Raw genomic sequence first — 11856 nt, 5'->3', positions numbered from 1 at the left:
ATGAGCAACTCATGTCTGTGTCTACTGAACCTTGGTTTGCTGATATTGTAAATTATTTAGCCATAGGTAAGATACCTTCTCATTGGACTAAGCAGGATAAATATAAATTCTTTGCCCAAGTGAAGTATTTCATTTGGGATGATCCTTATCTTTTTAAACAATGTCCTGATCAAATTATTAGAAGGTGTATCTCAGATAACGAAGTCATGAATATTTTATCTTTTTGTCATGATCAAGCATGTGGGGGTCACTTCGCGTCTAAGAAAACTACTGCTAAGGTTCTCCAATGTGGTTTTTATTGGCCCAATTTGTTTAAGGATGCTCATGAATATTGTAAAAGTTGTGCTCAATGTCAGAAAATGGGTCGAATCACCAAGCGACACATGATTCCACTCAACCCAATCTTGGTAGTTGAAATTTTTGATGTTTGGGGGATCGATTTCATGGGACCATTTCCAAATTCTTTTAGAAATGAATATATTCTAGTAGCCGTTGATTATGTTTCAAAATGGGTAGAAGCAATTGCATGTAGAACATCCGATAGTAAAATGGTCATTAAGTTTCTTAAAGAAAATATTCTCTCCCATTTCGGTATTCCTAGGGCAATCATTAGTGATCGGAGAACCCATTTTTGTAATCGAGCTTTTGTAACATTGATGAAAAAGTATAATGTCACCCACAAATTGGCCACACCATATCATCCTCAAACTAGTGGGCAAGTTGAAGTGTCAAACCGACAAATCAAACAGATCCTGGAAAAAACTGTTAGTGCCAATAGAAAGGATTGGTCTTTGAAATTAATTGATGCACTTTGGGCATACCGAACCGCTTTCAAGACCAATCTAGGAATGTTCCTTATAGGATTGTGTTTGGTAAACCATGTCACTTGCCTATGAGATAGAACACAAAGCCATGTGGGCCATCAAACAACTAAATACAAATTTGAACGATGCTGGAAACCATAGGAAGCTTCAGTTGAATGAATTAGAAGAACTTAGAAATGAAGCCTATGAAAATGCAAGGATATACAAGGAACAACCAAAGCATTTCATGATCAATCAATTATGAGAAAAACTTTCAATATCGGACAAAAGGTGCTCTTATATAACTCTAGATTACATCTGTTTCCAGGAAAGCTTAGGTCTAGATGGACAGGACCATTTTTAGTAAAGAAAGTCTTTTCACACGAAGCTGTTGAGATAGAAAACCCAAGTAATTGTGTTATCTTTAAAGTTAATGGTCAACGATTAAAACCATTTTTGAAATTACCTGTCGAGACTGTTGAAGATGCCATGGTTCTTTATGAACCAACTTATTCTGATTAAATTGCTTCGAGGTTTGGTCTGGCTGAAGACATAAAACTTAGCGCTTCTGGAAGGCAACCCAGCTTATTTAATTTCTAATGCTTTCTTTGTTTTCAGTTTGCTTAGGATAAATAAATTAGATAAACTCCATTGGGGACAATATCGGTCAAGTTGGGGGGAGAGCTTGAACAAAATTAGGTGTTATCATTTCTTTTTCTTCCACTATGAGTTATTTCTTGCATTTAATATATTAAAAAAAAATTTAAAATAAATTAATCTAGAAAGAAATAACAGTAAGTTAGAAAGTATTTTCTAATAAATGTAGTGAGTCACAGAGAAGATTAGCTGGTTAGACTCTTGGTGGCCTAGGTCATTTAAAGACTATTAGCACTTCCAATTGCACGTGCATACTAACAAGGTAAAGTAGGTGTTAATTGTAAGGCCAATTAAAGATTTGAGTATTATTTAAATTAGATAATTTTCTCTACACCCCAATTGAAGAAATTTGAATTTAAGGAAAGAGCTACCTGCCTGAAATAAAATGCAAAACACAGAGTAAATGTGGATTGCCCTAAGCCTAGTAACCGGGTCTCTTCACCTAAGTCAAGTGTTGAGATTCACGTCAAACGATGGTGGGAAGGCCAGGATGCTCAGCAAAAAAAAAAAAAAAATAGTGTGAAAGCTACCTTAGTTCTTTGTTTAATCTGGGGTGTATAGAAAATTAATCGAACTAAGTTATGAAAAATGATACAATTGGCCTGTACAAGTTAATACTGAAATACTAAGTTAGTTATCACTCACACAAGTGCTATAAAACTTTAAGTGTACTCTAAGAAAGCTCCTAAGTAGACTGACTACCGATTCTAATTCGAAGCTCATTACTTAGTAATACTAGAAAACTTCTTGAATTTCGATCTTAAATTAATTTACAAAGGAAGGATCTTTTTGGAATATGATCTTATTTTGGTACATTGCTAAGGGACTAGCAATGATTAAGTTGGGGGGTGTGATTTATGTCATAAATTGACATAAAAAATATCAATTAATATCTAAATTATCTAACTTTATTAGAAAATTGATACTTGTTATTATATTTTGCAGAAGAAGAGGTCATCAATAGAAAGAACAAGGAAAGAGAATTCCAACGACGCAAATTTTACACAAAACGGAGTTAAATTGACTCAAAAATTGAAGAATGAAGAAAGAAGACTCAATTGGGTCAAACCCGAGTCAAATCAGGTCAAAATTGATCAAAAATCAACTGATTTGGTGATCTGGTTAGTCGCCTGGTCCACAGCAACAGGTGCCTGGACCATGGACCATCGGCGCACCATAAACCAGCCAATCAGCGAGTCTCGGCTCACCGAACGCATGCGAGCCCGATCCACGCGCGCGGTCAGGGCTCATGAGGAGAGAGAAGAAGGTCAAAAGGGCAACCTGGTAACTTCACATCACTCGATGGTCCGATCTTCTCTGATCAAGATCCAACGCTCCATATTTTTGCGCCATCGGACGGCCACCATCGCAGCCGGTCAAGATCCAACCGTAATCAAGGCAATTGCAAGAATCAATAAACACTAGGACAACACGAGATCCTTCTGCAGTGCGATCCAATGGACGAAATCTTTCAGCACCTTGATCGGACGGTCCGCGATGCATCCGACCTGATCCCATCTCTGCAGTGCGATCCAACGGCAGCGCTTCACCCAGATCGTGATCCGACGGCCCAAAATCGCTTCCGGCTTGATTTATTAGATGAATTGGGTCCTTTAGATGAAGATCGGACGGCTGAAATAATTTCTAGGGTTTCTTGATGGATTTAAGTGCTTTTTGAGCGAGATTTGAGCCCCTAAACCCCCCTAACAACCCTCTAAAATCTCTTAGTCCACATCTAAAGTTTTGAAAACCTTATAACCCCCAAATGCCTATAAAAAGCCCCCAAAGGCCCTTGTTTTCTAAAAAGGAGGGGATTCTGGCCTTCCGATCAAGCTTGTAACCCTAGATAGTGGGGTTTTTAGCTTTCTTCTCAAGCCTCGAGCTTTGAAATTTTTGTAATAATTTTTTTTATATAAAATCTTATTTTTATACAATTTTATCTTTTACATTATGCAATTTATTTTTCTTGCAATTAGGATAGTTTAATTTATGCAATTTAATTTATGCAATTAGGTTAGTTTAAATTATGCAGTTTAAATTTATGCAATTAGGATAGTTTAATTTATGAAATTAGGGTAGTTTATTTTTCTACATTTAAATTTTGCAAGTAGATTTAGATATGTCTAGCTAAGCATCCCTTCTAGGGTTTGCGATGAAGCTAGATTATGAGTAGGGGTTTTACATAGGGTTCTTTCTTTTTCTTAGAATTTTTTTTCTTCCTCTTTTGCCAAAAATTTTGATGAACTACAGTTGGGTCAGAGTCCCTTCATAGTTCATGCTTGATTTAGTGCATAGGAGGAGAAAACCCTAAGGGATCCTAGTTACTACTCCCTTGTAAAGAATCTTGATGGGTTATGTTGGGCCTTAGTCCCTTCATAATCTATGCTTGGGAAAGACAAGAGGAGTAGTCGTTAGGATCAATAAAAAAATTTTAGGTAGAATTCCCTAATCTAGATCTAGTGGATTCAAAAACCCTAGATCCTTAGTCTTATTGTCTTTAGCAAACAACTTTCGATTTTCGATTTTGTTAAAGCTCGTTTGAGCATAGATTTAAAAATTATTTTTAAATCAAGTCTCTGTGGGATCGATCCGTATCGCTGGTCGTGCTACTCTGCACACTGTGCACTTGCGATTTTATTTACAAATTTTAAGATTTGCACACCACGATACTAGAGCGAAAGTGCTAGTAATTATTAGAGAACAATGGTACTAAGTGTGATCAATACGAGTAGTTATATGGATGTCTATCTACTCATCAGTGACATACTCGATGCTGCAGTGGTGTGAGTAGTCCTTAGATCTATGGTACCTCGACTGCTCATAGTGGGATTGCTGTAGTTTGACTACACATAAACTGGTTCCTAGCTATATGAATCTTTGTAGTAGATGTTGGCTGTAGTAGGTTCACTATAGGAGTAGGGTGCGTCTTAGATGGGATCTATCGATTTTGATAGATAAGGAGTAGTCCTATGTTATTCATAAGACTGAGTTCAGAAGATCATGACCATGGTAGAGTGAATGATGGAAAAAAATTTTATAAGATTTACTTATGACCTTGGGTCGATTGAATGTTACATATGACAAGCGATGAGATTTGATGAGTTATCCATGACTTTCATCTTGTCGGAACTCATGATAAAAGGATTGAATTACATGGTAACTATACCTAGAGGTTCAATATTTCATTCTGTTGAATTGTCACCATATATTACTAGATGTCACTAATGGATCATGAGACTCATCGAGCATCATCTTGATGATCAATGATTCTTGCTGGATAGAGTTGAAATTATTTCAATCCATCAAAAGAAGTTTCGATGATAGTATATCTTACTACCAGATAGATAGAACCAATAGGATCACACACAAAAGTGATCTTTGTCTGATCAAATAGTTGATCTGTGATTATGAATCATAGAGGAACTTAATTATTAATATGATTGATGATTAATCCAATGCAATTATTGTAATTGTCTAACTTACTAAGAGTTAGTAAGTTATAGGAGGATTAATTAGCAATTAGATTGCTAATTGACTCAATTTGATTGAGCAATGGAGCTTGGATCAAGTCTAATTTATTTCGATTCAATTTGGCTTGACTTAGATTTAATTAGATCAAGTCTAATTGGATTATGAGATAATCGAATTGCAAGAAAAATCAATTTTTAATTAGATTAAGATTTGGGTGCTATCTAATTCCTAATTAGATTAGGATTTAATCAAGAAAGATTGGGTTCCTAGTTGGATTAGGATTTTAATCTCTTTGGGTCCAATCAATTCCTAATTGGATTAGGATTTGATTTAATTTAAAATAGGCATAAAAAAATCCCAATTGGATATGGATTCCTCCTCTTTCCTTGCGCCATATGAAGCCCCAAGTCCACTTTTTGTTGTGTGAGATATCTCCACACTTAAAAAGAGCCATGCACCTTCTTATTTGCGTGAAAGAGTTCCCGCTCCAAGGGTCTTCTCCACACTAAAAAAATAGGAGTTTGTTGAAACTCCACATGCCAAAAAGGAAATCTTACATGCCAATATATTCCACACTAACAACCTTTCGTGCCTTGTGTTTGCATGAAATATTCACACCCAAGATGGAAACTCATCTACACATGCCAAGAAAATAGGGGGGCATCCAACTCATGGATGCCCCCAAACTCCTCTCTTAAACCCTATCTAAACACCTATAAAAAGAAAAGCTTTTAGGCGTGGGTGAATAGAGGCATTTTAACATGAGAAATCTGAAAAAATTCAGATTGTGCATGGGTTTCTCAAGAGGCATGAAAAGGGAAGAAACAAAAAGAGTTCCTTCTTCAAGCCAGGGTTCTTGCGTAAGAAAGGAAGAAGAGTCTTCTTATGAGCATGGATTTGAGAGAGGAAAAGTTCCTCTTTGAAGGTGTGAAAAAGAAGCGAATGGGTTCTTTGGTGCGTGGAATAAAAGAAAAGAAAGAGTTCTTCTCTAGATCTCTAACGTAGGGATCTCATGCGTGGGTTCTAGGAAGAAAAGAAGAGAATCTCCTTGTTCTTCTTTCCCATCTTCTTCCTCTTCTTCCTCCTCTATTCCATCTTCCTTAGAGAGTCTGAGAGATCGATGGAGATCAGCAATATCAACCATCAAGAGGTGTCTTTTGCAAGGGAGCCAGCATCTCGATGAAGAAGTAGGCCTCCGATCGGATTCGAAGATCTCATGTGGATACCCGTAAAGGTCGGACATATGTGGGCTAACCAAAAATCTCAAAGTATACCACAATCATCAGCTGTGGGGATCATCGATCTGTGCAAAGGTATGGAGATTAGATCTCCAGTTAGATTTATTTTCTAGATCAGATTTTAGATCGAATCGTTCGTATTCATATGTTAGATCCTATTAGGTGGTTTATAGGTTAGATCTAATGCATGTAAAGATTAAAGCGTTTAATCTAAATTTTTATTTTCTCTATAAATCTGAAAATGTTTTAAAACACATACATGAAACCAACCTAATCTAACAGGTCCCCCACCGGAACACCCTCGACGAGTGTGGGCTTTCTTTGCAGGTACTTTTCAATGTCGTAGATCTCAACCGACATCCGACTCTAGCCACATCAACACCTCTCCAGAGCATTACGACAATAGATTGGAACTAGAGGAAAGGTCCTAGATCCCTTTTAGGAGAAAAAAATATGGTGCAGGTGAGAGTACAAAACTCCACTGCATCCCACCAACAATCTATCCATCATAGTTGGAGTAGTGCCTCTCGTGGATCCATTATGGAGCAATCTCTGACCATAATGATCCACCACCATTTGAAGCTCTGACCCACTGGATCCAAGCATTGACTGATGCTATGCAATGGGTCTAACAAGTGATGGAGTAGTAGCAATAGCTATAGGTGGAACCGAATCCTCAGGTGATTCCCACCCATCTCAGTCGACGGTCTCGCTCTCAAAGTTTGAGATCCATCCTCTGATAGCATTCACACCACTCCATCACCATCCCAATCCATTCATCTTCCCATCAAAGTCTGAGGGAAGGAACACAGCAGAGAAGCTCTTCTCCATCGATAATTCAATCTTGGCCCACTCCCCTAAGCTTGAGAGATCTTGACAGGAGGTGGAGCTCAATAAGAGAGTTCGAGACATCAAGCATCACTTTAGCAAAGTCTAGATTGGGTCTCAATGTTGTAGTAACATCTTTGACTTCAACTCTCGACCACCATTCATCTAGGCCATCTTGGAGAAATCGATCTTGAGCCAATTCAAGGTACCTCTACTAGAGCCATATGATGGCTCCATAGATCCTCTTGATCATCTATAGGGTTATAGAACCCTCATGATGCCCTAGGCCACTTTAGACACCCTCTTATATTTTGCTTTTCTGGTTATCCTCAGAAAGTTGACACAAACGTGATATTCTGGACTTCAGCTAGGGTTCATCTATTCCTTCGAGTAGCTCGACAGACTATTCATTATCCACTTTAGTTGTTGCCGACTCCACTTGAGGAACTTAGACAACCTCTTCTCTCTTCGATAAGAAGAGGGTGAGTTATTGCATGACTACGTTGCATGCTTCAATGTTGCTATGCTCGAGGTATAAGACCTCATCCAGTCGATGGCAATGTTAGCAATTAAACAAGGCTTAGGGAATAAGTGCCTCATTTTCTCCCTTGATAAGAAGTTCTTGAGAGACTATGCTGACCTGCTAGCCAAGTCCAAAAGTATATCTAGGTGGAGGAAGCTCGAGAGCTCCATACACAAACGAAAGGAAAGAATATCTCCAATAAGAAGAGAAGTTGGGAAGATCCCTGAGTGGCTTGAATCAAGAGGAAATCTTCTCGGCCATGAAAGAGCTATCACCCAAGAAGTCCTTGGTGATTCAACAGTTGCACTCTTCTATCTATCCATGATTTTAGATCCTGATGGAGATTGAAGTCCAAGGATATCTATGGTGATCCAGGCTGATAAAGTCCCCCTCAGACAGGAGGAATAGAAGGAGGTACTGTTGCTTTCACTGTGATCATGGCTATGACACTAAGGAGTGCCACCAACTCAAGGACAAGATTGAAGCTTTGATCCCCAATGGCTATCTTAGCAAGTATATGCGAGAGTGGTAGGATCGAGCCCCCAATGAAGAGAACAACAATAATGGGCTGATGGCCGATGTTATCAATGCCATGTCCACCCTAGCTAGAGGCATGGGGGAAAGGAGATGAAATCAGGGAGAAAAGAGAATGGTGCCCCAGGGGGTATCACTCTTCTACTTAACTCTTTAAGGAAAGCCAATGGCATCATCGTCGCTCTACCGATGACTGCTAGCCATGATGTAAATATGATTTTCATTTATAATACAAACCTATCTAACACTCTGTTTATAATATTATTTGAAGGCTAAAATTACCAACCGATCTAGAAAAGGAGAGGTTGGAGCAAAGACCATGTCAAATGATGCACAACCCCAATAGTGATATCCTTAAAAGCAATATCGAAAGGCTAATAACCCAATCAGATAATCGGATCCTCTATTGGTCTTCACACATGAATGAGGCCTCGAGCACCCATTAGGCTCAATGTCCAAAAGAGGGCGAGAAGCTCCCTGAGGTTCCTAGGATGAGTAGGCCCTACCATTGAGAAGTTCAACATGGCCCAATATAGCCAAATGGCCCATTATAATCGAGATGGCTCATTATAGCCATCAACATGGCCCACTATAGCCGAGATGGCTCATTATTGTCACATAGCCTACTGTAGCTGAGACGGCTCACTGTAGCCATCAACAAGATCCACTATCGTCATAGATGGCCCATTATAGTCGAGACAGCCGACTGTAGCTATCAACATGGCCCACTATAGTCGAGACGGTCAACTGTAGCTATCAACATGGCCCACTATAGTCATGGATGGCATACTGTAGCCACACCATCTATTGTAGCCATCAACATGGCCCACTGTAGCCATGGATAGCCTATTATAGCCACACAGCCCACTATAGTTGTCAACATGGCCACTGTAGCCACATGGTCCCTCATAGCCAATCGAGTTAAGTCTTCAAGAAATCCAATATGGCTCACTATAGCCATGAATGGTCCATTATAGCCACATAGCCCATTATAGCCAAGACGATCCACTATAGCCATCAATATGGCCCATTATAGTTGTTAACGTAGCTCACTATAGCCATACAGCCCACTGTAGCCGACATGACCCATTACAGCCATTAACATGACCCACTATAGCCATGGATGGTCCATTGTAGTTACACAGCCCACTATAGTCGAGACGACCCATTAAGTCATCAACGTGTTCCACTGTAGCCATGAATGGCCCACTATAGCCACATGGCCCCTGTAGCCAATCAAGATAAATCTTCAAAAAATCTAACGTGGTCCACTGTAGCCACAGGTGGCACACTATAGCCACACAACCTGTTGTAGCTGAGACAGCTCACTGTAGCTATCAATATGGCTCATTATAGCCATGGATGGCCCACTGTAACCACACAGCCCATTATAACTGTTAACATGGTCTATTATAGCCACACAGCCTACTGTAGTTGAGATGGCTCACTGTAGACGTCAACATAGCCTAAAGTAGCCATGGGTGGCCTCTAGCCATCAACATGGCCCACTATAGCCACTTGGTCCACTAAAGCCAATCGAGGCAAGTTCTCAAAAAATCCAACATGTCCCACTATAGCTACGGATGGCCCACTATAGCCATACAGCCCATTGTAACCAAAAACACCACTGTAGTTGTCAACATGGCCCAATGTAGCCACATGGCCCACTGAAGACAATCAAGACAAGTCCTCAAAAAATTAACGTGGCCTACTGTAGCCACATGGCCCATTGTAGCTAACATGGATCAATCCTCTAGAGATCTTACAATGCTAGTGGAAGCCGGCGACGAATACAGTAGAAGAGTTGACTCATCTTAAAGTAATAAGGAGAGCACCGGATGATACACCAAAAAGAGCCTCAATGAAGGAAGTGTTTCATTTAAAAGGTTCATGTACATTTCAGCGAAGCTCATTATAGCAAAGAAAGAAGAAAGGATTAAAAGGGGCTCGACCGACATCCTCAAAGCATGAGATAGGCTTCAAGATGATGCTATCCCTGATAGAGAGTGCAAGACTCCTCGATCGATGACACTCACCGACCTCCCCAAAAGGGCATTGATGATGGCGTGGGTGCTTCCCTTTTGGAATCCCACTCACCTTCACGATGCATCTTCAAGGAAGGCTAGAAAGAAGCTCTAGGCGAGAGAAGAAGCCAGCTCTCTAGAAAGGTCCAAGACTTAACCATAGAAGACAAGGTATCGAAAAGCCCAGATGGTGGCCTCTGCAACCCTCAACTAGAAAAATAGAATTTCTCAACACCTCCCATACCAAAGCGGGATGTCCACTAAAGTGCTCCCCAAAGCTTATGGTGATTGACTAAGGGGAAGGAGATCTCCCAAGATGGAGAAAGGCACTGACAGCCCTCTGACATTAGACAAGGTAGCTCCACCATAATATTGAGAAAGATAACTAAGGCAATACCAATTACAGGCAGTAGAACTCCTATTTATAGGAGCAGGCCCAGGTAAATTCAAACACCCCTCTAACTGTGTGATAGATGCCGCCACCTTAAAGGCCTCAAAAGCTACACTTCTTGGAAAGTGGATATCAGTGTTAAATGCGAGTCCTAGCAGATCTCCAAACTGTACAATTCTCTATCATATAATTGGGGTGAATCATCTTCTGATTCATGAAAGCAATGTAATGCTAGTCAGCATTCGGTGCTTGGCATGTAAGCGAGCCTGAAACTTTCAAAAATCCATTCATCATATGTAGATGAAGCAGAAGCTTCAGACAATGTCAAGAAAGATTTTAACTTGAACATGGAATCAATCAAGCCGACCTATCTGAGCAATTCGAGCCCTTGATTGAGGCAAAGAGCTGACCATACCAACATCACAGGAAAGTGAAAGGTTTGAATGAGAGGTACACATAGTGAAAATACATATTTTTTATTAGTTAAAAGTTTTATTATAAAAGCTTCACTGAAGTGAAGGCACCAAAAGTAAATACAAAGAGATGAAGATCTAATCTTCGTTTGAAGAGAATGCCCCGACCTCTTCATCACTGTTGCCAAGATGAAGGTACCTCAAATCCAACTTTGGGACCATCTTCTTAAAGGCAAGCATTGCAATCCTCGAAGTCCTAAATGAATCCAATCGAAGACACCTCGATAAGCTCATCCTCGAAGTCCCCTGAGGCTTTGAACTCCTTGATGCATCGGAGCCTAGCCACGATGAAAATCTCCTTTGCAGTCTCGACAAACCTCTGATTGCCCCCAGACAGATGAGGATCCACCTTGAACCTTGCTGACCCTCCAAAGGGAGGTGGGCCCAGTCTAATGAAGGAGGGGTCTGGAGTGACCCCAATGCAGCAACATGTGGTCTTATAGCCACGGCCGACCCAGTTTCCATCTAGGACTACTACGAATTAGAGACAAAGAGTTCTAACTGGACACTCCTCATCCTTTTGGATGAGGACTCTGTTAGATGTATGTCCTAGAAGCTAATTATTGACTGATAATATTGTTCATTCTATGACCCATATTTATACTTAAACTATTATTTAATCAATAAAAAGATAAATTTTTATTTTTCATTCAAGTGTTATGTGTCCTTGAATCATCCTTAGAATTGATGTTACGATACATATTCTCAAGTGTTGAGAATTAGAGGTATGTATGATTGATTCCTAAATTGTTCTCAATCATAGGATAGTCATAGGGATGACGATCTATCTAGATAGACCGACGCACAATTCACTTTTTTTGAGATAGATGAGTCTCTAATCTACAGTGTAGAGACATTAAGTAGAAAGTATGGATAGTTGTTAAAGAATAATTAGTATTAAGCACAATCATTTG

This window comes from Elaeis guineensis, chromosome 13 (genome assembly GCF_000442705.2).
Source record: "Elaeis guineensis isolate ETL-2024a chromosome 13, EG11, whole genome shotgun sequence".
NCBI classification, from domain to species: Eukaryota; Viridiplantae; Streptophyta; class Magnoliopsida; order Arecales; family Arecaceae; genus Elaeis; species Elaeis guineensis.
Note: the sequence above shows the minus strand (reverse complement) of the source record.